Here is a 15364-nt window from a genome sequence, read left to right as displayed (position 1 = left end):
AGCATTCACGATTCACTTAACATATTTCTGAAAATCAAGCGTTTTTCAATAAAACAGTTTTTGCCAATAACTTATTATATTGTACAAGACATACCCGTAATTTGTGCCCAAGTTACACATCACTATACATATAGTGGCTTAGTTAACAAATGGGATAGTTTGGTATGCATTCTGAAATACGATATTCATGGCCCGGAAGGTTAGATTACGAAGCTTCTATCTATTAGTACATTTTTTTAGATTTTTAGCGAAGCGTAGGTATAATATATTGGTTTTGCAATAATGTGTAATGTGTATTTTTCGTATTGTTTATTATATTTAGGTGGTTATCATATTTTGAAGAAATAAAAATATATTAATTTTAAACTTAAAAAGCGGTTTCTGGTTGGATATTATATATGTTTATAATAATTTAGAAATTGAGAAATCAAAATTTTCTATTGGTACTTTATATTTACAGAGCACGCTCGTATTGACAAAATCGATACCTATACCTACTGGCACTAATCAATGAAAATTGACACGATACATTCGAATTCTACTATATCGCAAAATGACTTCTCCGTTATTTTTATTTTTGCTTATAAGTTATAGGTATTAAATTATAATTTTAAACTCTTGATGCTATATTATTTAAAAAAAAATTAAAAATTGTCCAATTATGTATATATATATATATAATCAGTGTTCTAATATCTTTTATACCACACCTAAGACAGTCCGCTTTAGTTTATGGCATATTGTATTATGTCTCTCAAATCATTCAATATTCGTCGTGTGCTATCCATAAGATGATTATATCTATAGAAACTTAGAATTAGATCACTAACCGATAAAAATACAATAGGTAATTGTGAAACCACACTGTCCTACGGCTGCATGTCTGCACCACCTTTTTTGAAAAATTACACCCAATTTCTACACACCCATCCATATACAACGATATTGTTGTTAAAAATATATGTACAATCTTTAAAGTAAAATTTAGGTATTAATAACATAGCCACGTATATACGTTATACCTAATAACTCTAACACATATTATAAATCAAATGTAACGCTATAAAAAGTAATAATCGCATTTATTTAATATTTTAATTTAAATGTTGAATTAATGAAATTTAATACTGTTTTTAAATTATAATTTAATTTTTAAGTCTAACGGCCAAATATTTAGTTAAGATAGAGCGCTAGTATGTTAATAATGTAAACATGTAAATGATATTTTTTGAGCCTCCGACGGTTGGGGGCCCCATCAGGTCGGAGAACCTGGATTTGTGCCTCACCTGCCCTTAGTGTAAAGACGGAACTCATATAGTCCATAGGTAATTTATACATCTATATTGTATACTTATAGTTAAAAATTCTGAAAATCAGATTTTAAATAACTGCACTATTGAAGGAAAAAAGGTTAAATATATGCTTGGTGAATCACCCTGTATAAAATAAACACATATACATGTAAGTATATTGTTTATTCGAAAAGAAAACGACCTTGCGTGGATGGACACCAGAGGTAGGAGGTAATACATTATTTTGTGAACGGCCGGCTGTCCTAAACAGCCCGTCACGGACGAGACTCGGCTTCCGCCCGGAATGTGACGCGATATTATTATTATCATTTTCGTGTTAAATAGGGTTCGTCTCCGACAACGTGGCGTCGTGGTCGTCGGCAGATCGACTGCAGTAGGGGTGCCGGGTGCAACCGTCATCGTTGTCCGCCCATTTTCCATGTGCTCTCCGACAGTGCACTGTGCACCGCATACACACATAATAATATACGCACACAAACTCTCTCTCACACACACACCATAAACATTCAAGCGCGCGATACACGACGCATGTCCGTCGGTTGTGCCGGCTGCTTAACAGTTATTGTGCGTGTTCGTGTGTTAAATATTACAATATTATTAATGTTGTTGCAGGGCTCGATCGTCTCGGTCGAACACCGTTAAAAAAAAAAAAAAAAACCAGTAATAATAAATAAACAATAATAACATTGCACGTTGACGACGACGCGGCGATTGAAGACATGAAGTACGCATGCAGTGAAGTCTTGTTGTTGTTTTCCAAAAATCTCATCAACGATCCGTGTAAAAATACATGAATATAATATTATTGTAAGTACATTATACCTACGTATTTAAATTTCATCGTGTGTCTATAATATCGCATTTACGTTATAATCACATCCCTGATATAATATAAAAGCAACGCATATATCTGCTGTATACAGTTTTATAGGTAGTATATAAATATTTTTAGTATTGTTAGATTTGTATTTCGTATAGCAACTATGCGACGTTCATAAGTTTTAACGATTTAGTAAACATAGAAATTCAACATTAGAATATAGTGTATTGGTATTAATAACATACTATATAATATTTCAGTATACCTAGGTAGTTGCCAGTTGGCACAAGGTATTATAATTTATTGTATATCTATATAGATAGGTATATTAAGAATATTTAAGGAGTACCTAAGGCATAGGTAATGATACACGAGATGATATATATTATTATACTTTTATATTGCTACAATATTTATCTAATCTCAACATTATTAATAGGTACCTAGTAAGCTATTTTATGTTTTTTATTATATAAAACATAATATTGAGCAATATAAAATTTTGTATAATAAGTATGAGCGTCAATTATGTATATAAATGCATATGTGTTTAAAATTGTAGATGGGAAAGGGCTTGGGTTCAGTTTAATACGTATAATATCATAGAAATAAGAAGTACCTATAATAAAGTCAAGTATATATAGCCCAAATTTCAAGGGAGGTAAAAATTAATTCGACTAATGTATTTTTCGAGTTACAAACATTGCACTGAGTGTATAAGAATTCACTAGGGACAAATCCAAAATTCGAATCATCGAGGTTTTCGAGTTATCGAGACAAGACTATATTAACATTTAATTCTATGGAATTAAACGAATTAAAATCCAAGATTCAGACCCTCTCCCTTTGAAACTCAGTGTTTGGTAAATGAAACAATCATAATTATATATTTATATGTGTTGAAAAAAAAATAAGTAATTGATACAAATGTTTTCATTGCTTCTCCATTACTTAAAAAAATTATACATTTTATATAGCACGATGGCGGAACGATAACAAGCAAATACCTAGGTAGGAACCAAATATTCAGGATTGCACCACTATATTATGACGTATTAGAACTGGTATTGATATGAAATGAATTGCCGAGATACTGACCAGTGTCTATACTCGTAGTGTATAATATGGTAAACATAATATTATCATTGATTACACATTTTATAAACACTGTTATTTAGTACAAATAATACTTATTTATAATTTATAATATAATAAATGGTAATACTATAATAGACTATAGAATTATAGTACTTAGTCGACAATACATAAATATACTTATTAGGTAACTATTTTTTTCCCCATTTATTGCTCCATAGTAATTGTTTTAACTATATTTTCATTTCTTCCTGAAATATTTTCGATGAGACTACATTTTTTCTTTTTTTTTTTTTTGCTGGTGGTAGGAGATTTAAGTATACAAATGCACAATGCCAGATTTGGAACAAATGCCACCCTAGGCCTTTTTAAATATGTTGCCCCTATCCCAAGAAAAAAAATGCAGTAAATATTTATATGATTTTTTTCCATTTCTTACAAAATTTGCCGGTCTAGGCGTAAATACGGCTCTGTAAATGCATCCCATATTTGTGTCTATAACTTCTATAGATGGAATTATATTGTTCTATTAATATATACTTTTATTAATGTATAATAAAATAAATAAGATTGCAGTAAAAGTTTTTATACATGTTTGTCCAAACAAATTAATAAAATATCACAATAACTGCAAATCTGTATTTAACTATACTAAAAATAATACTAAAAATACGGAAGTACAAAACAATAATATTATTTTATGAAAAGATTAACCCCAAAACACTAATAAAATATAATATAAGTAAATACGTAATAGGTATTGATTAAAGCAAAAATTAGTTTACATATTATTTTATGTATGTACTCGTATTTTAATTATAAATTAACTGATCTATAGGGATTTGGTAAATATACATAATAAATAGATATTATAGGCAAATTACTCAATGGGAAATTACATAATGCTGCAACTGGTAACGATTAAAAGAATATTATAGCATAGAAATAAATGATTTTTCTAACTTTGAAAAAAATAATTACCTATCTAAAGATTTTTTATATTTATTTTGTACCTTTATAAAAGTATGAAACCATATAATTTAAAATATACATAAAAGTAGTCAATTTGAGTCTAAACCTTAGAATTTTTTTGTCTACAATCCACCCTTGTTATAAATAGTTTTTGTCATTAACTTTTCGAAAATTCATGATTTCTTAAAGTAATATTTCTTTTTTTTGCTTATACTGTTTATATATTTAATTTTTTACGTATGCGAGTTTATGACAGTGTTATTTATAAAAATTAAAAATAAAAATTTATCAAACGAGTGTATTTTTATTTTGTGTATTTATAGCACACGAATTCACGACCACTCATAATTATAAATAATTTTCAAAAATATACTTTATAAGTAATCTTTTTTATATAACCATTAGATTTTGAAAAAACAAACACAATTTTTAAAGTTCTACAAATTAACCCTCTAGTAACTTTTAGTTGCCACACCTACCCTATATTATTAAGTACATTTCATAATATTATATTTTTTAATATTTCTACTGATGTAACTTTATTTTACTCTTTGAACTACAGTAGGTTAAAAAAAACATCGCATAATATCATAAATATTTAATAATTATAATAATATATATCAAATAACGTTTTTTGTAATGATTACAATCTATGCTATAAGTACAGTGAATAAATTAGAGAGAGAATCAAAAAAGCTGACGATGAAAAAGAGGTTCACAGAAGAGCCATCTGTACATGAATTTTATAAAAGTCACAAAGTATGAGATCTCTTTACCAGTTCCGGTTGAAGAGTCTGGTTGGGTTACCAGGAAGTGATTTGGGGTGTATTTGGAATATGAGTAGATTTGAGTTACCTTGTATCTTATATTCTTATATTGAAGTATTAGTAATTGGCTGCAGTCTTATATTGATGGAGGAAACTTTAAGGTTTTCGTGTATAACAAGGTTTGTGACGTATCATGGCGCTTTGGAAATCAAGCAGAGGTAAATGAATTGGAATTTGAAACGCTTGAATTGTTCAAATATTAGGGGGTTAAGAAGTGGTATATATTTATACCATATTATATTATTGTTATGAACTATTTATCCATATTATTTATCAATAACATCCTACCATTTAATTGTGTGAATAGGTTCATGGTAATGGTATAAATAGGTAATGTTTTAAAAATTTAAAATGAATCTACATATTTTAAAAATGTTATTGCGTAATGTATACGGTAAATTTTTGCGAATTTGACGAAATTTTTCAAAATTCCAATTTTGGAAATAATATATACTTTTAATGTTTTTTTACATAATATGTAAAATAAACTCTTGTGAAAACTTGTATTAAATTTTAAGCGATATTTTTCAACCAAGTAAAAATAATTGTATTGGCATTAAAAAAAAAAAAAATTAAACTAAAAAGTTGAAAATTTCAACTGTCTCTAAATAGTTTAAAAACTTTATAAAGAACTTAAAAAAAATTAAGGTTTCTACAGTTTTTTTGTTTTTGAATTATAACAAAATAAAGAAATCAATTTTGTCGAAAACTATAGTCTAGCACAAAAATTTCCTTTTTTTGTTCATTTTTATTTTTACTTTTGACCTTCCTGTACTAACTAGATTAGAGCCAACTCAAAATTGAAAATTAAAGCAATTTTATTGCTCGAAAAAGTGATGATTAATAAAAAATAAAAAATAATATATCATTGTAAAATCAATACATTCAACTCCACTCAGAATCTAAAATGAATTTCTTGTCTACACTCAGGTTAAGTTTTTCAAGGTCATTATTATTAAACCTTATATTTTTTATTTTTATAAAGTAAACTATAGCCATAATATCAACCAAATTGACTACGTTTACTATACAGGGTGATTCATCAAACATGTTCACCCCCTTTTTCTTTTTCAATAATGCTATTATTTAAAATATAATTAAAGACTATAAATTCAAAATGTTAAGACTTTTTTACAACTATTTCGCTAAATATAGCAATTATGTTAATTTGAAAATTATAGTCGTTTATAAAAATCTATCAATATTTATAACTTAAAAATATGGTTCAAGAATAAACGAATAATTAAATATAATAGATCTGATATTACATCTATTTTATATTACTATAATATACCATTAATCCTTAATATAAATATTATTATAACTGAATAACTATTCAAATTTTTAATTAAGTATATCAATGTTTTTGAAACATTATTCTTTAAATAACTTATAGTAGTATAGTATATACCCAATTATAAATGGACAGGAAGATGGTTAGGTTAGGTTATCATTTGAAAAACAGAGTTTATATCACTATACACAATTTTTTTAAGTACCTATATCTACAAATTCCAAAAATCAGCATTTGGATAAATTCATTACTAATTAATGGGAAAATAGAGGTAAGCATGTTTGATGTATCATTCTGTATAATGTATTATATACATTATATATATATATAAATATATGAATGTAGACTGTATATATGTAGAACTAAACGGGTTTGTTATTCATACTACTACGGATATAAATTTACATGTATATAACAAAATTTGTAGTAATTGCTATCGGTAACTGCAATCGTGTCTTGTGTTTTTATTAGGAGTTGTGATAATATATTATATTATATATTAGTTTATATTGTTATTTTAAAATGTATACTTGTGATATACATAATATTTTTGAATGTTTGATTTATATTTATGAAAGATATTCCGTTATAAACTACCTATATTGATATTAAAATAATTTAAAAACAGATTATCAGTTATTGTATAAAAATATACAATAAGAATAAAATTCTACATATTTCGAAGATTAAAAAATTGTTGTTTCTCTACCTAAATAATTGTGGACGTCCTTGTGGTGAGCTACATATACCTATTATACGTACATCTAGCAAATTGACTATTGAGGTAAGTAGCTTACATTTTCTAAAATTTCGTTATAGATAATCCATTATAAAAAAACATGCACAATATTAACCGTGTTTTTTATGATACCTAAATAATAAAATATTTCTTTGTCATAAACTTAATATGAAGGTTAAAATTATTATTTATTATTTATTGTACATTTTATTTTGAATTTACTATTACGATATTTTCGTGCAAAATTAAGGCACTTAACAAGTACTGATAAATTGTTAATGACTCATCAATCATCATATTATTTCGTAATTTTATTAAAAGTAGGGTTTAAAGTCTAGTTAAAATTATAACCAACATAATCGAACTAAGTAGATACAATAAATTTTATAAAAACAATCTATTCACCGTAAAGTTGAACAATTAACATTAATACAAATTATGAAATAAATATTTATATTAAAGTATTTAACTACTTATAGTAGGTTATACTGCTTATAGTAAAGTAAATAAACAATATTGTTAGTCATTATTTTATTATTATTATACGTCGTTAATAGTCAATAGGTAATAAAAACAAATATTTGCAGATTATTTATAAGTTAAGACGTTAAATACCTATGTATTTTTCTTTATACATATTTTTTTCACTTGAGAATAGTTTTACATACCTATATTGGAAATTCATTTAACACATTACAATAGATATATTAAATACATTTTTTGCTTTTATATTTATTTCTTGTTATTTTAAAGAGGTAGAATTTATTATTGTATACAATAATAGATAGATACTTACCAAATTTTTTGATGTTAAAAACGATTATACAAATTGTCTACCAATTGATTTTTAAGGACTGCAATTTCATTTTTTGAATAGGAAATAGTTGATGACCTCATATCAAACTAGGCTAATTTAGGCTAAATGAGAAATGTTAGTTTAAAAATGGGTGTCAATTAATTTAACTAAGATTATTTTTCATATTGTCATATTGTGCATAAGATAAATTAAATAAATATGTAAATATTTTTATCATAATATATTATTTAGTTTGGAAATAATTATTACATAAAAATAATAAAACGAGCAATGCAAAAAAAAAACCACATACCTTGACCAAAATAAATAGTTAAAAACACGAGCTACGTGTAAAAATCGATGTTTGGTATGCTTGGATGAAATACGTATATAACATTTTCTGAACTTTTATTATTCGGAAGTAACTTACACCAGTTTACGGTACCTACCAACTGATTTTAATTTCAGACGCACAAGTAATATGAACAGCTAACTAGAAACGGCACTACGTAAATCTCACTCTCATATACACCGTCTTATAGGGGTATAATGCAACAACTTTTGTTCAGCAATATTCATTTAGTTTCATTAGTTTTAATATCAAATTAAATTAACTTATTAAATTTAAATGTGACAATATATTCTATGGTTTGCTTAAGATTTATGTTGATGTTTTAATTTTGAACTAAGTTATTATAACTGTTATAAGCATGTAAAATATTACAATATAAAAATGCTCGTAACCCAAAATTCAAAAAATCCAAAATTCAAAAAATATGTTATTACTTTCAAGTTTGATTATAGATACGTAAATCCTTTCTGAACTAACAAAGCTAGGTTAGGTTGACTTATAAAGCTTAATGAGAATTTCTGAACGTAAATTTACAATGTTATGTACTTGTAAGAAAAAAATGACAACACATGCTGCTAAGACGTTTTTTTAAGTTATGGTATCATTGATTTTATATTAATACTGGTATTCTGTGAATATTTTTCTTAAGATTACTCACACGAGGGGCGTACTCACAGGGCCATATTTTTTTAGATTCGAAACGAAGTAATGAATGTATAGATTTTAACTTAGGGGGTAGTTTCCGATGGCAAAGTGAATATCCTTGGTGCATTGTAGATGTCAAAAGTAAACATTATCCAACAGTTTTCAAAAAAATCGAGAAAAACAAAAAAAAAGTGACGGAAAACGGGATTTTTTAAGCAAAACTAGTTTCCAACCAAATCGATTTTTTTATGTGGTTGTAACTCAAAAACTAATCACTGTAAACACTTAAAATCTTCACAAAATCTTTATATTAGTGTCATCTATACCTATACAGTAAAATTGTCAAAAAGAGTAAATTACATTAACTGATTTTTTGTTGTATCAATTAGTAATATTCTTGTATAGTGTATACCAGGGGTTGGCAATTGGCGAACCACGGTCCGGATCCGAACTTTTGAAAGTCAAAATTCTGGATCCTGTCATGACACAATGTACTTGATTATGTTATTTACTCTAATATTATATAGTATATATTAAATATTAGGATCATATTTTTGTATTGTTATTAATAGAAAATTTAAATTTCATTTCATTTTTTAAACTCAGATTATAGTTATATCATACAGTGGAGTAATTACGGGGCGATTTGGGTATCGTAAGAGGGGGCACCTTTTTTTTTTTTTTTTAAAAAAGACTGGTTATCTACATTTATTTAGTAATATTATTGTATATTATTGAATATTTTGTAATTATTTGTTTCCGTGTCTCATGCGTAAATATACTTATTGCACTGAAAGTAGATGCTCATGATAAATACAATTTTTATGGGGGGGGGGGTTAAAAGGGGTTAATGGGTTACAGGTAAAATGTAAAAACATTTCATCCCCCAACAAACGACCAAATTACTCCACTGATATCATAATTCATTGTAAATATTTTATTGGGCAGGTAATAATCTGTTTTATAAATATTTTATAATATTACGATTTTATAAATGTAGAATTAACCTTGAGGACATATTGCACATAAGCTGTTCTCCACGAGTTCCCGATTTCAAAAAACTGGCTAAAGGAAAATATATGCAATATTTCACATTAAATTACTTGGTAAATTATTATTATTTTTGTACAAAATTATTATTGTTCAATGTTCATATAATATTATAATTTTAGATTCTGAACGAAGTGATGAATTTACCTATTGATTTTACAATGATGTGTTTTATTTTTGTGTGAATTTGTGTACAGCTAAACTTGTCGAAATAATGCTTTAATTTTATATTTCGAGGGTGGTTTCCAATAGCAAAGAGAATATACTTGATGCGTTATACAGATAAAATGTAAACATTTTCTTTTTCTAGTAGTTTTCAAAAAAATTGGGAAAAAAAAACAAAAATTACGCAAAAACAGTTTTCGACAAAATCGATTTTTTTATATGTTTGGTACTCAAAAATGAATCACTGTAAATACCTGAAATTTTCAGCCAATATTTATATTAGTGTTATCTATATAGTATACACAGTTGAAAAATATATAAAATAAGATTGACACACAGTATTTTTAATATTTAATAATTGTTATCCTATTGTTGTATTAGATACACAAGCAACTCAATAAGATAATTATAATTATAGTAAATTTTTAATTAATTTGAAATCTTTTCTTAGAAGTTGGAATACTCGTATGTACCTATATTAAAAATTAAATTTATAAACATTAATGTTAATATTATATTTTTAAATACCTAAATAGGTACATAATATTAAAGTTCTAGGTCACTTTGTACTGTTGTGTATTACAGTGCGAAACGCGGACACTTTATACTACTATAGAATTATATATATATATATATATATTATACTTATGCATATTACATAAACATGTCTGAAGTCATGACTAATTTTATTAAAAATGTTATTAAGTTTGAATATATTTTGGTAAATCTAACCTTTCTTATACATTTAATTTCAAATAGGAAGGAATCGTGGGTTATTACATATCGATATTAATTTATCAATATATATATATTTCCCCAGCACGATATCAAAGTTAATCAAATTATCGTTTTCATAACTATCGTTTTAATAAAATCACCGAGTAATAAGTATTGATAAAAGTATAATAAATAATAAGTAGGATTAAGCTGTACCTATTATTTTAATAAATAATTCAAAAACTATATTTATGTATTTTGATTATTTATAATATTTTCGAGGTAAATAATAATGAAATTATTAAAATTGGTAAGTAAATGTTTATTTCATATAAAAATGATCAGTTAACATTATATTTTTAAACATAATAAAGTCTAAAAATATAATATATTCGTTATAAAAATTGTAGTATAGTTAAAACAATATATTTAGTACTGATGTATTTAATTTGTAATTGAGTTATGAAATAATTAATTAAACTTCTAAATTGTAATTATAAAAAAATGCAAGTTAAAACCTGAATTATATATAACACTATTATTAATAATTTATCAGTTTATACAAATTATGTAATGTAATTCATATACATGTATATTATAATATACCTATTATCAAAGTATCAATTATATCATTAATAGTTAGGTACTATTTAAACCATGGTATCATTTGCCTAGTAAATAAATGAACACAAACATACAATTATTATTATTACAAGTAAAAAAATTATTTAAATTAAGTGTAAGAAATATGTCTATAGTATTAAGTAAATTTTAAATTATTCAAAACCTGTGATTTAATCAGTTGGTAATTACCTAAATGGTTTATAGGTAGGTTAGGGTTCCTCAATTACATTATTAGTCTTTTTATCTTAGTTTAGTTACAACTTATGGTGTTATATTGCTGTAAAAATAGGTTTTCTATCATTGTTTATAGTAAATTTTTATTTTTTTCCTTTTAAAAATATTTTACTAGTCTTATCTTTAGTTACAGTTAATTTTTCTTTACGTTCTTCAATGAACAATTACGCAATACTCAAATACGTTATACGTCTTTCAATTTAATGATAAATTCATTCGTAAACATATTATAAGTATAGCACTAAACGTATATAGGAATAATTTATATACTATAATTGCTTTTAAACACAAAGGTTACCTATTTAAGATTAAGCAATTTATAATTATAACTATGTTTAAAAACAATAATAACATCAAAGTATTATATTTTAAGCTTTAACAAATGTACACTGCATCAGTACACACACTAGTCCATTAATAAAATCCATATTGTTTAATATATTATAACCAGAGATTTAAAATTATTACTTTAAATATCTTTGTAATATGTAATGAATAATTAAAATTACCAAAATTTCTCTAAAATATGCAGCTAAGATTATAAAAAAAAAAAACAAAGGAAACTATAAAGTACTTATATGAAAATATAAAAGAATATGATACCTATTAGTAATAGGTACTAATAATTATTAAAAATGCTTAAAAGTGTACTCAAAATATGTAAAATAAAACTTTGTAATTAATTTCACCTTTTCACAAAATAAATTTATATTTTATTAAGAATATTTTAATTCCACTTTAAAAAAACAAACAAATGATACAAAGTTTCCCAAACTGAATTATAATACAATAATATTCAATATCAAGCATACTAATCAATGGATCTGATAAGTTATAATCTATTTATATGTGCATATATTTAATGAAATATATTAAATAATATACCCTATAACTACTATAAATTTATAATTTTAAGAAATAAAAAAGTATTAAAATTAAATTTTATTAACCAGTTAATCATTTTATAATTGACAACTTAAGATTATTTTTAATAAGACATTTAATTTCAGCGCAGTAAACAATAAATGTATTAAAGTAAATAATATTTAATACCAAAAAGCTCACCCTGTTGGCTGTTTTGTATAATTGTATGTGATGTAATGCCCTTGCACTAAAAATTTTTAAAATGCGCATTACGTTTTTTTTAATTGCTTGAATAATCAGTTTTTAAGATATAAAAAGTATTGAGTCTTATATCAAAAATAATAAACCGTATTTTTGATGTTCATGAGTGATTTGCATATAATTTTACAAAAAAATATTTAATTAATTCTATTTCTAAAAATAGAATTTATTATTATTACATAATTCAAGCTTTGAATCAGAAATTCATGACTTATTAATTTTTAGACATCAAAAAATGTATTTAGCTACAAATTCACAAGCTTGGTTATACGATTAAATTCGTGTACATCCATATCCTGTTATGTACAAACTACTTGGAGTTTTAGTTCTGCAGTTCAGAAGATAACTGATAACACAATATATTTGCGTTTCTCCGAAATGAATGACGAATTACAATGTATTGTAAATTATCATATTACGTATTGCGCTTTATTAAAGATTTTCGCTAATTAGTACGTATATTAAAATTTTATATATTTTATTTGATTATTAGAAAATTGAATCACAATACTTCTAGATATTTTTAAAATTAAGTTTATAACCAACAAATTATAGGAAAATACCTGTTATATAAAAAATATAATTAATGTTTCATTTATTAAAACTGACTTAGGGTAATTTGCTTCTAATAGTATTTTTAAAGCACAGATAATGAAACTATAATAATTCTAGACGAATCAATAAAAGATCCAGTAAGCAATAAAAGATAAAAGATAATTTAGTGGCATTTTATTATGATCATATAGGTTCTACCAATTCAAACATTAAACTCGTGTCCCCTGAACTCATTTATTAATGGCTTACAATTGGTTTCTAAGAGACATGTGTCCAATTCATTTTGTCTGCAAGACTATTTAGTCAAGAAATCAGTTTTGTCCATTGAAATATTTCGTCCATGTATAATGTATATATTTTACGATTTTAATTTGGTCGGATTTTTTTCTTATAGTTTTTTTATAAAACAAAATCTAATTTTATACCGTAACAAATTAATTAAAAGAAATGCATTTCGTTTTAAGACCCCATTTATGTTTTCTGTTGACTGTTAAACTTTTTGGTTTCTGAATTGAGCAATAAATGTATTACATTTACAATATGTGTGTTTGTATCTATACATGAAAATTAACCAAAAACATGCTTCAATTTTTAACTTTGTGGGTGATTTTAAATAGCAAATTGGATTAATATAACCAACACAAAAAAAAAACATTTTTTACAAATCCACTTTTCAAAATTCGATTTTTTTTTTTTTGGTACAATTCGAAAACAAATAACTATAGATACTTAAAATCTTCAAGATGATTTGTTTTTTTTTAAAACATATAAAATGCTCCAATCAAATTTTTTTTTTTATAAATATTGATAAAAAAAAAACTCTTGGTAAAAATGCTTGAAAATTTAATACAAAGTTTTTATAAATAATTCATACTGAATTCTACAAAACTAATATATATATAAATATGTTTAACATTTTAAGTTTAAATTTGATTGAAATTACTTATTTAAATTATAAATAACGATATTCATTATTATTTCGTTAAAAACAATATTCATGAGGACATAAAACTTTACATATATTATTATATTTTATACATGCATTACTAACAGTAAAATAGATTACTTTATCTAAAAGAAATATAGAAAAAACCATAACATTATATTAAATACTTAATGATATAGGCTGATAGACTGTTTCCATTTAATTTTTTTTTTTCGTTTATAATTATATATAATATAACCTATAGCAGAGCGCTACTCACTTGTCCACTTATTTTTAATATTCATACCTACGATTTGAAAAATTAATAAAATGTTCTTCTTACATTTTCTTTACCTTAGAAAAAATTTGATCGATATATTGTATAAATATTTTCATGAAAATTTGAAGTTAAGATGTTAAAGACATTGGATATTCATACGTCAAATAATGATTTATCATCAAGTAATTTTTAATATTTAAAAAATATTAATTACAGACGTTTTAAACATGTTAGTTTTTTTTCTTTAAATATTATGCTTTACCAAAAGTCAAGTTTCTGTTATTATTAGTTGTTTTAAATAATGAATTGATTCTTATATGTACCTATTATAATAAATGTAATTAATCGGATGACATTTAATTATTTTAAATGGACCAATGGCCCCAGATGTCAAAGCGTAAAATCAATATCATAAGAAAATTATAATTATAATAATTAGATATAAATGCATAAGTGGAAAAAAGTATTTATTTATCTGCCAATATTTAATTTATTTGGTTTTGAGATCTTCAATTTATATTTTTTATATAGCTATGTTAATAAATATAAAATATTAAGAACTATAGTTTAATATAGGTATGTTTTGTTTTTTATCAAATCTACATTTTATGGCTTATCATATGGATACAAACAATGTGATTATAATGATTTATTACATTATATTAATAAATTTAAAATTATTAAACTTTAAAAAATAATAATAATTATATTCAAAATTATGATAAAATATTATTCTATACATTTATATTTTTGATATAAAATATAGTAAGTATATAGTATAATATGTATTATAATGGTATTATTTTACTCTGAGTTGATATTTTGTATATTTAAAT

The 15364-nt window shown here is 24.5% G+C and overlaps 1 protein-coding gene across 1 annotated transcript in view; it reads left to right on the top strand.

Moving 5' to 3' along the window:
• Positions 1-1662: 1662 nt before the first annotated feature.
• LOC114131055 (lysosome membrane protein 2-like) overlaps positions 1663-15364 on the top strand; it is a 29092-nt gene continuing 15390 nt past the window's right edge. The window contains exon 1 of the mRNA XM_027996177.2: positions 1663-2120. The gene's annotated coding sequence lies outside the window, so the exon portion shown is untranslated. The remainder of the gene's footprint in view (positions 2121-15364) is intronic.

Source organism: Aphis gossypii, chromosome 1 (assembly GCF_020184175.1).
Source record: "Aphis gossypii isolate Hap1 chromosome 1, ASM2018417v2, whole genome shotgun sequence".
Taxonomy (NCBI): domain Eukaryota; kingdom Metazoa; phylum Arthropoda; class Insecta; order Hemiptera; family Aphididae; genus Aphis; species Aphis gossypii.
Note: the sequence above shows the minus strand (reverse complement) of the source record. Positions and strands in the feature narration are given on the sequence as shown.